Source organism: Canis lupus, chromosome 34 (assembly GCF_048164855.1).
Source record: "Canis lupus baileyi chromosome 34, mCanLup2.hap1, whole genome shotgun sequence".
Classification (NCBI taxonomy): Eukaryota; Metazoa; Chordata; class Mammalia; order Carnivora; family Canidae; genus Canis; species Canis lupus.
This window is the reverse complement of record NC_132871.1, coordinates 18,379,026-18,394,926: the sequence shown is the minus strand read 5'-3', so window position 1 is coordinate 18,394,926 and position 15,901 is coordinate 18,379,026. Positions and strand designations below refer to the sequence as shown.

Sequence of the window (15,901 nt, the reverse complement as noted above, 5' to 3'; positions counted from 1 at the left end):
ATTAATATGTGGGATATTTGCAAACATTGGATATTATCAAAAATGCTGCAGTGAGTTTTCATGTGCATGTGCCATTTCCCACATGTACAAAGTATAGCTTATTAGAATTCCTAAGTAAACTAGTAGGTGCATTTTCAGTTGACATATGTTGCCAAGTTGTCCTCTATGACACTTTAGGCCAATCGTACTTTGGAATGTAATCCAGCACTACATTATTTACTTTTTAACTCAAATTGTTCCAGATTTAGCCATGGGGAGCTTTTTCAGTTTGGCTCCTGGGTCCGTTTGACATTGCCCCAATCTTTTGTTTCTTGAGCACATTCTTATTTTCTGATACAAGATGCTCTGGGATCATCTTGTATTTTCCTTGTCCCAGCCTCGAAACAATAATTTTTCCAGGTAGTTTGGTTCCTTCAATAGAAGATACTATCTAAAACTGAAGATCTAGTCACAGAGTATATTTGTTGTTATTGGCGTATCAATGCTTCAAGGTCCTCTGAGTGGACCAAATTAGGTAATATATGTATATTCATATATCTATGATTATTTCTTTATCTGTCTGTACAACTATGAAGTTAAACATGAATTTATGTTCATGTTTCCAGCTCTAATCTGGCAGTGAAGGGTTCGTTCAAGTCTTCCTTTCTTGTTTATCTATTACTTCCCTCTGACAGTGTGAATATTCTGGCTCTCACTACCCACCATCTGTTTACTTATTTGTTCAACCCCAGTATACATCTAAAGCAGTTTCAAAATTATTAACCTATATCCATATGAGAAGGAAATTTACCAACTAGAATTGTTGCTGTAGTTCTAATTTGCATTTTTAATATTATCCATGAGATTGAAAATCTTTTCATATGTTTAAGAAACCTTTGATTTTGCTTTTCTTTTGAGTGCCTGTTATATTCTTTGTGCATTTGAAAATTGAGTTATTACTAATTCTTATCCATTTGTAATTACTTTTTACATTAAGGAAATTAGCCAGCCTTTGGTCCATGATATGAGTTTCAAATGTTTTTCCAGTTTCTTATTGGGATATATATATATCTCGATGCAAATGCTTTTGTTTTGTGAAGGTGAATATAGCAATCTTGTAGGCCTGCTGTATAAATCTTTTTCTTAACTTATTTTTTTCCACTTAGGGGATAAATTTATGCACAATCCTCTGAATGGTTGAGCTTATCATATTTTTTTTCAAACTGAATGATATAAAAGGATGTTATCACTTCTTCTGTATACCCATATCTTGTATTTTTATGTATGTGTCCAAAAATTTCACTTATGTATGTGAGAACTGGTATTGGGCTGATTTGTATTTTGGTTTTTACTGACTCTGTTCCTAGCAGAATATATCCTAGTAAGAGTATAAATCACTGCAAAGCTATTTTAAAGAAACCTTCTACCAACGTTATAACCAACCTAACTCAAAGCATGTAACGAGATCGTTTCATTTCTACAGGGAAAACATCTGACAGTCTTCATTTGTAAAATTTTCTTCTACACATAATTACTTAATTCTCAGGGCCAACCACAGCATCTTCTGTAAATTAGTTGCTCCTCAATCACGTAATGCAGTTACTCTACTTTATAGCACAGGTCCTATGCCTGTTATGGCACTGAATTTTTATTATAACAGGACTAAGCTGTGGTGAACCAGTGGGAGATTTCTTGTTTGACAAGTATCTTTTTTTTTTTCTTTTTTTTTTAATTTTTTATTTATGATAGTCACACACACAGAGAGAGAGAGAGAGAGAGAGAGAGAGGCAGAGACATACACAGGCAGAGGGAGAAGCAGGCTCCAAGCACCAGGAGCCCGACGTGGGATTCGATCCCGAGTCTCTAGGATCGCGCCCTGGGCCAAAGGCAGGCGCCAAACCGCTGCGCCACCCAGGGATCCCGACAAGTATCTTAATACATATTACAGACATATCTTCCACAGTTTTCATTCCATAACTATAATAGATTTTTAAACGTAGTTAATACAAAATAAGGAAATACCTACTTTTTTACATGAAGGGTATAAGCTTTGTTATTTTGGCAACAATTTATGGTATTTATTAATATTTTAGAAAATAAAATAAAGAGAATACCGGTTAGCAATATTTCTACCACCTACAGGTAGTCATTATTAATATTTTATTGTAGTCCTTTCCAAAAATTGTTTTTGAATATACATTTGGATGTACTTTATTATATTATAAAATTTCTAATCAATGGTAAGCAAAGATCATTTGAATACTTCTAAAATATTTCCTTTACATTGAATTTTATCACATCTTATGCATTTATCATAATTTATTTAATCATATCCTATGATTTGATATTCACATTCTTTTTACTTTTCTATTTCTGATTTCTTTGGGAGAAATTCCCAAGTGTGAAATTGCTGTGGTCAACTGTATGAAAGATTTATGTCCTTTGATACAGCCTACAAGATTTTATTCCTTCAAAAATTTCGATTTGCAATCATACTAATGGTTTTTAAAAGGTGTCCATCTCACAATACTCTCAGTGTTATGATCTTGAAAAAGTCTAGTGTACATTTTATCACTTTTTCCTACAAGAGCTTCAGTGTTTGGTTGATTTTAATCCTTTTTCTTCATACTGAGGATATTAAATATTTGCTATATTTGATGTAAGTCTTCATTTTTTGATTTACACCTTCACTTTATAAGAGTAGAAAAAGAATGATAAATTTTTGATGACTTTTCAAACTAAAACTGAAGATCATATTTTATCATTTAGTAATAAAAAGATTCATTTATTCAGATGAGTTCAACTGGCAAACTAATTGACTTCCTTTTCACAAAACCGTAAATAATAGAACTTTATTTGCAAACTTTTGTTTGGATGAATACAGGTGTATTCATCCAAACAAAATTGATTTGACCTCATATTCCATAATGCTTTATAACACAATAATAATTGTAATAGTGTTCATTTGCATATAATTTAAAAACTAGTTTTCATTCAAACACCCATCCTATCCCCTGCCTATCCTTGTTGTGGTTTTTCATCTAATAATTGAAGAAATCTAGACATTATAAGGTCAAGTGGCTTTCAGGATTAGCTGCATATGTAGTGGCAATACCAAATTTAGAACCTGAAGTCTGCCCACTCAAACCAGAAAAAGAATATTTTTAAAGATGTGTGTGTGTAAGTTATTCCTAGAATTGTTTTTAAAAAGAAAAGAATTCAAAAAATTGTTCTTTTTTTAAGTTGAAGAGGAAACTGGATGAGTATAAAAGATAAGATTAAGTCAGGTAGGAAGTTAGAAAAAGAAAAAGCATGTTGTAAAATACTATATACCATGGAATGGTGGGCCAGACATTTGGCTTTGAGCTTTGTCACTGCCAGCACCAAGAAGTAAGCATGATCTTTCAGTTGTGCTTAGAACATGAGACACGCTGCTTGCTGTGGTCCATGAGGCCAGACAGGATCCAGCCCTTACCCGTCTCTCTAACCCCATTCATTCCAACCCTCACTGCACTATCACTGTTCTGCAAGTTCCCGGAGCTAGCCTCACTCTACTCCAAGACATCAGGTTTTTTTTCCTGTGTTAGGGCTGTGCATTTGCATTTCTTCTATCTGGAGAACTTTACCCTTAGCCCCTATGTATTTGGCTCTTTTTTATCCTTAGATCTGTTTTGTGCCTCTGGAGTCTCTGGCCACAGTCTAAGGGTGCCTCTTCTCCTTCTTGTCATCCACTATCACATTGCCCTGCTCCTGTCTTTCACGGCACGCTCCATAATCAGCTGGGGAGGAACCCGGTTCACTCTTTTTCAGAGACAACATTGATTTCTGTCAAGAGTGTATACACTATAGTCAGACGACCTACATGGAATTCTTTTTTTTTTTTTTTTAAGATTTTATTTATTTATTCATGAGAGACACAGACACACACACACACACACACACACACACACACACAGAGGCAGAGACACAGGCAGAGGGAGAAGCAGGCTCCATGCAGGGAGCCTGATGTAGGACTTGATGCCAGGACTCCAGGATCATGCCCTGGGCTGAAGGCAGGTGCTAAACTGCTGAGCCACCCAGGGATCCCCCCACTACATGGAATTCTACTTGCTGCTCATAGTCGTATGCCAGTAGACAAGTCGCTTACTCTCTCTGTGCCTGAGTTTTTTCACACATCAAATATCTTTGACCAAATACTCTTATATGAGATGAACTACATGAAATAGAACTACATACTTTGTGGAGTTCTTTTGTTGTTAATTCTTCTTTCATTAATGCAGGTCTGTGGAACAAAAGCAGAGTACAAAAGAGAAAATTTATTCCATCATAAGGCAGTAATTGTTGGAATATCTTTTGTTATGTTTTGTTTTTGTTTTCTAAACATAAAGTTCTAGGATTCCTATGAAGTCTCCTGTTTCCAGTCTTGTGCTCCTGACTTCTGTACTTCTGTCTTCTCTGACTCCTTTTACAGGAAAACCCTTACAAAGAGTTGTCTACTTCCCTGTTATCTGCCTTTATGTCTTGATCCCATTTCAATTGGATTTTCTTTCCTACCTTCCATTGAAACTGCTTTAATCAATGTCTCCAGTGGTCTCCAGGAAACCCATATCATAGAGCAGTGTTCAATCTGCTCCTATTTCCCAAGCTGCTCCTTCTTTATTTTTATTACCAGGTTGTTGTTTTTTTTTCCCCCCTCATCTCCCTAACTCTAAATGCTGGCATATCAAGGGTAGACCTTTGGTTCCATCTATATCTGCAGCTACTTGCTAGGTGATTTCCTTGTCTTAAAATATCTTAAAATACTATCTATACACTGACAACCCTCAAATTGATACTTCTAACTCAAACATCTACAGAAGCCACAGCCTTCACATTTGCTTCCTTGACATCTAATAGACGACCTAAACTCAGTTCATGATTCAAAACTCAATTCATTTGGAAGGATCTCCCTCCTTCCAAATGAGCACCACTAATAGCTGCCCCCATCTCAGTTGGTAGCAGCTCTATCCTTCTAGTAGCTCAAGCCAGAACTTGGAATCTTCCCTGACTTCCTTTTTCTCAGCTGATCTTTTGATAAATTGTTTGGTTATACCTTAAAATATATCTAGAATCCAAATACTTCTCCTTCTATTTTGTTGCTACTACTCTGGGATGAGTCACCACTGTTTCTCACCTGGATTATTTCAGTAGCCTCTCATACAGTCTCCCTGTGTCCTCACAAACTCCCAAGTCTGTGCTTCATATAGTGGCCAAAGCAATTCTTTTAAATCACAGAACAGATTATGGCAGTCTCCTCCTCTTTGCTCTCGGGTGGAGTCTGTGCTATCCGAAATCTTTGCTGTGCCCCATGACAGTTTCTTTGATCTAGTCCCTCTTCACTTCTGCCTCCACTCTCCCTTGTCCACGAAAGCCCATCTAGTCTCTGTGACATTGATTTTACTGTTTTGTGTGCTTAAAACTGTCTTCCTTCAGATATTTGCATAGCTTGCTCCCTCACATATTATACAGGTCTCTGTGCACATATCCCCTCGACATAGGTACAGCCCCCTCTCTACTACACAGTGCTAACTACAGCGGTGCTCATGTCTTTCTCTGTCTCTTGTCTGGGTTTATTTTTGTTTATTAACAGTACCTGGTTATTATGAATTTTTGTTTATTTTTTTTTGTATGTTTTCTTCACTAAAATATATATTTTGTGAGGACATAGGAGTTCTGTGATTTCCCAACTCCTAGATCAGTGCTTGGCACCCAAATGGGCCTACTAAACATCTTCTAGAGTAAAGGATGAAAGGATGAATGGCCTCTGTACAGCTGTATTATATACATGCTGCTATAATAATTCCTCAAGTAAAATCTTAATTTTTTAGTAGACTGACCCATTTTCCTTGCTATTTGATGTTAGTTTTAAGTGAGGCTATGAAACAGCTCCTAAAATTGTAAGAACAAGGGTGGAGGAAAACCCAAAAGCTCATCTGAATCAGCTACCACCCTCTAGCCTGCATAGCACTCAGGCAACCGTCCATCTTTATTGAATGTTTGTCTCATTCTTACTGCTCTTCCAGTGTTTTACAACCTTGATGGGAAACCTTTTCCAATATTTAATTATTCTTTCAATTGAACATCTATTATTTAAGTTAAATCAGATTTGATCACAAAAGTTTAAGCTCTTTTTTGGGGGAAGATCTCCTAGAAAAATAGAAAATTAATTCTGCATACAAAATGCTTAAGCAGATTAGCCTGCATATTCAGTGTAGGCATACATAGTAGGAAACGCTAATGCTCAAATGTTGTTGAATTAATCATATGTGAACAAGAAAGAATTTTTTAGCCATTTTAAGTACTTTAAGGTTTTTATCATGACATCTGTTTTTATTCATTTAGTTATTTTTGTAGTTCAGCTTTATATACTGTGTTTCCTTCTCCTATTAAAAACACAAACACCAAAAGTTCATATAGCAAATGAACATTAACTTTAAAATAATAATCCCAATGTTTTGGACATCAAAAAAATAGTTGATCTCAATGTTGTGTTACAGCTTTAAATAACAGCTCTTCTATTTGGCTTGTGAGGTACTCAACATAAATGTTTGGGGGTAAATTGGGATAGAGATGACAGGGAAAATGAAGGGGGTCAGAGCAGAAAGAAAGGTCATGTCTGGAAATTGATGGTCACTTTCTGTGTTACCTTGAAAAAGATTAAGGAGAGGTTAGAACCTCGTTATAATTCAGTCATTTTATTTTTATCTTTCCATAATGTGTTAAAAACCAAATAAATGATCTGCTATCAGATATGAAGATTTAAGCCAACAGTGAGAATAGGGCTGCTCTTTGGGGACTGCATTATTGAAGCCAGTCACAAAGGCATATTTCCGAGATAGAAAATGTAATGCAATTATTTTTTCTTCAAATAGTGCATGGCTTACTTCCCAATAAATAAAAAAAATGCACTAAAATAAGAGTAATATATGTTGCTGTAAAAAAAAAAGGTAAAAACAAAAAATTCCCCCTAAAAAAGGTAAAGCACCCCCAAAGGTAAAGGTAAAGTACCATCTAGATAGGATTGTTACGAATATTTTTGCACTTCCTAGCTTCCTTCTATGTATATTTTAATATGCTAATGAGAGTATAATATTAATTATACTCTATAATTATGTATCATAGTTTTTATTAATACTATAAGCTATGTCCATTTCTTACAAATGTCTAATTTTCATAATCATACCATAATATCTTATAATATATCAACATATGTTAAATTTACCTAGCCATTTACTTATTGTGAATATTTTGGTTACTTCTAACATTCAGTTTAATGCTTTTTTGCACAAAACTTTTGAATTACCTTTTTGGGATGAATTATTTTTTTATAAAGAAGAATGTGGAGCAAATGTTCTAAAATCTTACCTTCTTTAAAAAAGTTTTAAAAAATTAAATAAATAAAAACTTAACTTCCTACAAGTAAGTGAATGTTTTGCTCTTATGCATTCCTCATAATTTTATTTTAAATTGCTGATTGAATTTCATTGTTATTTTAATTTGTATATTTTTGCTTACTATTGATATTGAACACTTTCTCATGTTTATTAGCCATTTGTGTTTCTTCTTTGGGGACCTTTTCATAAAATATGTTAATTTACTATTTGGGCTCTAGTATTTACATTCTTTAGTAAACAGTTTCTACAGTCAGAACAGAACTAACTAGTCCATGATCTACTTCATTTTTCTGCTAACAGTTTAACTTACATCACAAAATGGTAAAGAAATGTTTAAGGCCAAGTGCTAGATAATCACTTAAAAAATATCCCCTGTTTAGGATGTATTAAAACCCTTTCTAAATAAAATATCATGAATCATTTATTTATAGGCAATACTGATCTACTTAGGTTTATTTTATATGTTAAATCTTTTTTTGTCTGTTGTTTCAAATCAAGTAAAGTTTGTTTCTTTGTCCACACTTCCTATATTTTCTTAATTCACTATGTTCTCACCTATAAACACAAACACACACAAATTTCCCATTCATTTACTTAGGAAAATAAAAAATAGGAAAATTAAAATAGCATTTATACTCACATGTATGTTATGCTTATATATAAAATGCCTATGTTTAGTGTTCTTTTTAAAAATAAAGAGATTATGTTCTGGGGAGAGTATAAAAGTGAAGATAATGAAATTTTGGAGGATTAGAGAATAGAAAGGAATTTGTTCAGGATTTGCCTTGTTTTTAGGTGGTTAAATATATTATTTGGAAAGATTTATGAAGGTGTGCGTTTTTAATTTAAAAAAAACTTATAAGCTATTGTAAAATTAAAAATCTTTTTCTAAATTGAAAAGGTATAAATGGAATGAATATTATAGGGAATGGTTCAAAGAGAGACCCCAAAGTAGTAATTGAGCTGACTCATGAGCTACCTTAAGGACCCTCTCAGTGTCTCTGTTAAGCCACCTATGACACAAACACACAGAGAAAATACATGTGTATGTAGATATTTATATTTGGGGGACACAGCTACAGTTAAATTGGGTGATCTTGAGGGTAATTTGTGATGTGTTATTAGTACTTCATTCTCCCACAATTTAAGTAATCAAATCCAAACTGGCAAATGTGAGGAATCAGGAAATTAGTATTTCCTAAGGATTTATGATATTCTGTGTTAAGCACTGCATACACTTAAGACATACAGTGGTTCCGAGGAGAAAGTTTTGTTATCCTCATATTACAAAAGAAGAAATTCAGGGAGCATAGATACTTGTGACTATAAAGCTAGCAATTGGGGCAGCCCAGGTGGCTCAGCAGTTTAGTGCTGCCTTCAGCCCAGGGTGTGACCCTGGAGACCGAGAATCAAGTCCCAAGTCAGGCTCCCTGCATGGAGCCTGCTTCTCCCTCTTTCTCCCTCTGCCTGTGTCTCTACCTCTCTCTCTCTCACTCTGTGTGTCTCATGAATAAATAAATAAAGTCTTAAAAAAAAAGAACTCTTACAGTTGTTAGAACCAGATTCAAACCCAAGTCTGACTCCAAGGACCATGATCTTTCACAAAACCATGCTATTTTATTGTAGGTTCTATCGTACACATCATCAAGGAAACACAGGAAGAAGGGGAAAAAAGATGACTCAACTTTCCCAGATTAAGTAGCTATAGGGTGTAAAGAATCAAAGCAGGAAATTAGAATTATAGATATATTTTGTGTTGCAGGAAATTAGAATTATAGATATATTTTGTGTTGGAGGAGACTTCTATTTGTGGTAGGGATTTATTGGCTCTCAGGCCACAGAGCATGGCTGCACAAGTTGAATTCTATATCTCTAGAAATGTAATGAAAATGGTGCTTCCTTGAGTTCTCTAGTCTCCACCCTACATAGTGCAGCTGCCCACTGTGGGGAAACCATGGCCATCTGGTCTTCGAAGCTATGACATGCAACCTGCAATATAATTCCAGGAAGACAATAGAGGAGGGGATGGGGAATCAGGAAAAATCGAGTTTGGTCAGTTGACTGAATTAATTTAGGGCTAGCATATTTTACTAGAAAGAGGTGGCTCTATCCTTTGAATTTTTCTAGTCTGGGAAGAAGGCAAAAACAAAATAAAAGGCATAGGGATTTGAAGGAGATACATCCCTTGTCATCCCCCCAATATAACCAATGTTATGTTACTTCACAGGAATAAATTTTTGGCATAAATTATGTTTTTACAGCAATTAGATTAGTTAATTTTTCTTTATATTAAAAGAAAGATGCTGTTTATGTCATTTCTCTTAGACAACTTTATTATTTTACAGAATAGAATAATAAGAGCCATTTTGAGTCAAAGTATATTTTGCCATTAAAGTGTACAAGGTCTAAAGTCTAGTTTCAGAAGTATCTCACTCGACAAAATTCGTTCAGTGTAACAGTATTACAATTAGATATTTTCTAAAATGTTAGAAAAGAAGGAAGGAAGAAAGGAAGGAAGGAAGTATAGGAGGAAAAGAGGAGAAAAAGAAGAAGAAAGATAAGAGGAAAGAATGAAATTAGGGAAGGAGGGAGGGAAAGGGGAGAAGAGAAAAAGAGTGACATACATAATAATATTATTTTTAAAAAAGGATTGATTGATTTAGTGTGAGAGGGGCAGAAGGAGAGAATCTTTCAGGCAGACTCCCTGCTGAGTGTGGAGCCAGACATGGGCTTGATCTCATGACCCATGAGATCATGACCTGAGCCAATACCAAGAGTCCAGCGCGTAACCAACTGAGCCATCCAGGCACCCCAGTAGTAAAAAAATTCTCAAAAGGCATCACATCAACTGAGGTATTTGTCATTTAAAAGGACATAATTTATGGGGAATATGGGTGGCTTAGGCAGTTAAGCATCCAACTCTAGATTTTGGCTCAGGTCATAATCTCAGGGTCCTGGGATTGAGCCCTGAGCTGGGCTCCACACTCAGTGCAGAGTCTGCTTGTCCCTCTTACTCTACCTCTGCCATGCCCCATGTGTGCTCTCTCTCTCAAATAAATAAATAAAATCTTCAAAAGAAAGTCTGGTTTTCATAAAGCATCCTGCAAAACATTTTGTCCTAAAGTAATTAATTAATGTCCTAAAGTAATTTGTGTGTATCTATATAGATAGATAAATACACACACACACAATCTTATTCATCAGTGCTCTATAAAATCTTCCACCATGTATTTGAACACCCTTCCCTTCCTCCCAATGCCTCAGTCCTCAAGAAAGCAATTATACTGTTAGAGACAAGGATATGTTTTTGTGTTGAGAGGAAGAACAAGAGAAAGGAAGATGTGCAAGAAAAACCAAAACATCTCTCGTCCCTTTTATACAATATTTGTTCCCAGAAGAGTCCAGAAGAGTTAAGGGTCCTTTAGGAACCAATACACCCAGGTCCTTCCTCCTTGCCACCCTAATGCAAGGACTGAGGAAGTAGAAAATGGCCCAGTCAAGTTGCAGGAAAAATGAGAGTTTTAGCTGCTCTTTTGCCTCAACACTCTGACACCATGTTTTGGGAGGTAAATTTGACCTGCCTATTTCTTGCTAAACTTAGATTTCTAAAAGAGTGAAAAAAGTCCCAGATCCCTGTTGCAAGAACTGAAGGCTGACTTACTGACCAACAAGATAGAGAAAAAATTGTATCTATATATGCAATCTGTCTCTGAGAGAACTGATGAAGATATAGTCGGAAGGGATCCAATCCAAAAAAAGACTTAAAATCTAAAGAGATGGTAGTTAATTATGTATATTCTTCCTTCAATTACCCTTGCCCCCATTTCTGTAAATGGAACAATGATCCAGCGAGTGATTGAAGCCAAAACATCAGTCCAGCAAATTCCTCCTTCCCTCTCCAGGCCCCCACCCCACCCCATTTCCAAGTATCAGCAAATTCTGATCTTTCTGACCTTTCTGACCTCTTCTCGCCACCTATCTAAACTGTTTCCCTGCTTCTGCACCTATTTGAGGTCCAAAGTAATCCAAAATCCACAATTTCTAGCAGTTGGAAGCCCCTGCCAAACATTTTTCTTTCAATTTCTGGATGCTTATTCTGAAGTCAGCTATGCTCCCAGCTTCTTGCCTTTGCAAATATTCTCTGATTCCATGTCATATAAACTCAGATATACAAAGATTTATGCTGTATCTGTATACTGGATTGCTAACAAACAAAAGATTAAAAAAAACATGAATAAAAAGATTTGGCATAGCTGAGTAAACCACACAGGTATATGTATGCATATGAAAACATACCTAGATGTTTTTAAGGTGTGTATAACCACATATATGTATGTTTTGTGCATATACATGTATAAATACATATATTTTAAAAACATATGTATGTTTTTACAGTGTTGCAAATAGTAGGATGGTTGAGGACATCAGACCTGCAGTATTGGTGAGAATACATGAAGGGCGCCACTTTCGCGTCTGTAAGTGCTGTCTTGCTCTTTTGCTCCTCTGTAGCAGAGTTGACTGCTTAAGACTAACACATTACTGAGTACCTTCCCCTGGAGTCACCCTGGATGGAGCAGTGATCTTACCACACTGTTCACAGAAGGCATCTTTGATTATTTCTAAACTGGGTTTCTACGCTCACCAACATGAAAAATGAGAAAAGAAAATAACTTCAGTTCATCCTTGTATAACCCGAATAGTATTTTAGAACATTATGTAAATCATAGAAACTGCTGAACTAAATATGAAACTAAAGAGATTTTTAGCAGGAACTTCTTAAAAATACTTAACCGAGTTTTCTTAGCTTTCATGAAAAATCTATACCTGCTTCTAGAGCACTGATAGATAACAAAATTGATATTAGACAGAAGAAAAATTAGTTTATTCAACAGACCAAATGTACCTCAAAATCTATGTGACAAATGTTTCTTGTACTCCAACTCACTGCCTTATTATTGTTAAAAAGATTCCAAAGGCAACGGATCTAATTTACTTAGTTTATAATTGTTAAAGTAAAAATGGTGAAAAGATAAATATACTGTTTAGGTGTGGGTGGGTTTGTTTTTTTTTTGTCTTTTTTTGTTGTTGTTGTTAATTGTTAAAGGCAGTACGCTAAAAATTAATGACAAATGAAAGCAGTCCAATAAAAGTAACGAAAGTAGGTTAATCTCCTTAAGTCCACATAAATTATGGCAGCCTCTATTCTTTCCCCCATAGTACAAACATGATTGGAATTCTTAAAAAGAGCTTAAGTAGAATATAGTCATTCCTTTTTCTATTTAAAAAAGATTTAGGCAAGACCAAAGTTAGCTTTATCAATGAAAAAAAAAATCTTTGTGCTGCAATACAAAGCAGATGAATAAGTCCTCCAAGGACAAAAAAAATATATGCAGATATTAGTAATGTCCCCAAGTAGTCAGGTACACACCCAGCAAAAGTTAGACAAAAATTATTCATTATCCCAAATAAATCACAACAACGCATTACTTTGCAAGGATAGGTTGCCCTCTTTAAACAAAGTAATGTATTTTGAATCTCAATCTGATATGATCTATGGTACTGATATATTTTGTGTAAAGACAGGAGGATAGTGCTGATTATTCTTTGACATTATAATGTAAACTGTAGGTCATATAAGCATGCAGAAATTGAATTATGGTGAGATCACTGCCAAAACTGTACCCATTCTCTTCTTATATAACTCTGTTCATAGTGAACCAAAACTAGCCTTCATTCTGTTTTTTACACCTTTATTTCTGAGTTGATCAAGGTAAATGGAAACAAAGATAATATGATTTGTTTTACACAAAATATGAATAAAAATAGAAAATCAGATATAATTTTATTTCTTTAAATATTTAATTTAAAGAGAGAGAGATGAGAGAGGGACAGCAGAGGGAGGAGCAAAGGGGGAGAGAGAGAATCCTGAGCAGACTCCCCACTGAGCAGGGAGCCTGCTATGGGGCTCAATCCCAGGATCCTGAGATCATGACCTGAGCTGAAACCAAGTTGGACACTTAACCGACTGAGCCACCCAGGCACCCCAGATACAATTTTAAATTAAATTCAAACAACTTTTTGGAAATCCTCTAATTCTTTTCCATTTTTCAAACCTTGGATCATACTTAAGTTAATAATGAATTTCCCTTCTTCCAACTGTTAAAAAAACAACTCTTTTCCTTACAGGAGAAAGGGCATATTGAATATGACTCAGACTTTTTTTTTTTTTAAGATTTTATTTATTTATTCATGAGAGACCTACACAGAGAGAGAGTTAGAGACACAGGCAGAGGGAGAAGCAGGCTCCATGCAGGGAGCCCGACGTGGGACTTGATCCCAGGTCCCCAGGATCAGGCCCTGGGCTGAAGGTGGTGCTAAACCACTGAGCCACCCGGGCTGCCCTGACTCAGACTTTATTTATTAGGAACAAGTTAAATCCACTGAAACAAATCAGTCCAAAGCAATTACAAAATGGTCGTTTCCCCAGTCCTGTGTTTGGTAGAACACTAGTCAACTTTTTCACTTCCAAGAGAATCCTGCTGATTTTGTATTTGTTTAGTGGTGGTCCAGTCACCCTAGGATGATTTCAGTAAGAAAGAGAACTGTTTAGGTCAGAAGTTGCCCAGATTGCCTCAATGCTTTTCAACTCATGAGCCCAAAAAGCACCTGTACCTGTTCCTACTATATGTAATAGTGCCCTGCTACTCCAAGGGTTTCTAAACCAGCAGCATACTTCTTTCTTGGAATGCTTATTAGAGATACAAAAATTTGAGGCCCCACCTCAGACCTATTGAGTCAGAATCAATATTGTAACAAAATCTCTGGGTGATTCATATGCAGGTTAATGTTTGAGAAGTGCTGCTCTAGGCTACTTATTTGGTGCCTGAGCATTCTTTCTGGTATTTAGCCTCATGTTCATCGGTTTTCTTTCTTTTTTTTTTTTTTTAAAGATTTTATTTATTTATTCATGAGACACACAGAGAGCAGCAGAGACACAGGCAGAGGGAGAAGCAGGCTCCCCACAAGGATCCTGATGCCACACTTGATCCTGGGTCTCCAGGATCATGCCCCGAGCCGAAGGGAAGGCCGACACTCAACCACTGAGCCACCCAGGAGTCCCTCATCAGTTTTCTTTTAAGTATTGAAACTAGGTAGCATGCCTTTTTAATTTAAATTATGCTGAACATCAGATGCTGACTTCCTATTGCATTTTAGAGATGCCAACTGGTGTTAAACTAACCGATCTGGGTTTTGTGGTTGCTTTATTGTCCTTATGCTTTTGGTTGTCTTTGGGGGATAAGTATGTTTCAACTCACATGTCCGTCATTTCTAACATACCATTAAATCTGCTCTTAGATTTTTCTTACTCCCCATTACATCTAATTCTGTAAAATTAAATTATTTTCCTTCTCAAACCTTTCGAAAGAGGAGGCAGAGAGATTGAGACTATGACATGATCTCATTCAAACAAGGTTGCCAACTGAATGGTAACAGTGGATATTCATATAAAATCATTGAAATGATTACTTTTCAGTCTTGGCACATGCAAATCAGTCATTAAAATAACCCCAAATAAAAGCATTAGTTATGCTTTGTTTGGGTAAAATTCTGAAATTATTTTAAAACAGAATTATTTGTTCTTGCCAAATGGTAGCATTTTTTTATACTTAATAAGTTATTCTTATTTTTTAGAGAGACTTCATGCATGTGTTTTTTACTAAAGAGTAAATTCCAAGGCCTTGATTTTCACACAGGGTACTCATTTTGCATTCTTACCTGCACTCCTCCCTTTAAGGTAGAAAAAAAGCTGTATTGCCCTTTCCGATTTGACACTGATTAGATGATCAAGAGGATAGACTTCTTAGCTTTTCTGACTTATTTTGATTAAAGATGCTGCTGCTTACTCAACCCTTTTCTTTCATTCCATTCTCCTCCTAATCTCTAAATACTAATTTATTTTATAGCAACCAAGTTACATATAAGCAATTATCAAATGAAAATTAAAAACACTTTTTAGGTAGCTCAAATTTGTAAAAGTGTCGATGGCCTTTTCCCTGTTGGAATATAAAATACCTCTTTCTTAGAGGCACTTTACAGTGTCTCACAAAGGATTTAAACCATCTACAGATAGTGAAGTAGACAAAGTTTTGAAGTAACTCAGGTGTTTTTAGCATAATCTAGATGTTTCCGTTTGGATGTTTGGAAAAGCCTGAACTAATCAGAAATTGCCTCAATTCTCTACTTCCTTTCTATCCCTGTGGACAGATATTTCTACAATCGCTGCAATAGTCCTACAGAACATTTATTGAGGGCCTATGAGGCTTTTACATGTGATGATGATATCATCCTCCATGACTGTCTCCCAGCTTACCATACTTCTAGTTGTGGCTCCATAAGGCATAATTATGTAGCTTGTTATTCCTAATTAACCTATGCTTTGAATTTCCATAGTGGTTAATCTCTCAAATATGACCTATTACCCCAAAAGA

The 15,901-nt window shown here is 35.6% G+C and overlaps 1 protein-coding gene and 1 long non-coding RNA gene across 4 annotated transcripts in view; one reads left to right on the top strand and one right to left on the bottom strand.

The window, feature by feature from the left end:
• Window positions 1-15,901, top strand: part of B3GALT1 (beta-1,3-galactosyltransferase 1) — a 503,619-nt gene that overhangs the window by 200,284 nt on the left and 287,434 nt on the right. The gene's annotated exons all lie outside the window — the stretch shown is intronic.
• Window positions 1-15,901, bottom strand: part of LOC140624126 (uncharacterized) — a 44,781-nt gene that overhangs the window by 15,870 nt on the left and 13,010 nt on the right. For both annotated transcript variants that reach the window (XR_012023655.1, XR_012023654.1), the window contains exon 2: window positions 4,216-4,261. This is a non-coding gene — a long non-coding RNA (uncharacterized lncRNA). The remainder of the gene's footprint in view (window positions 1-4,215; window positions 4,262-15,901) is intronic.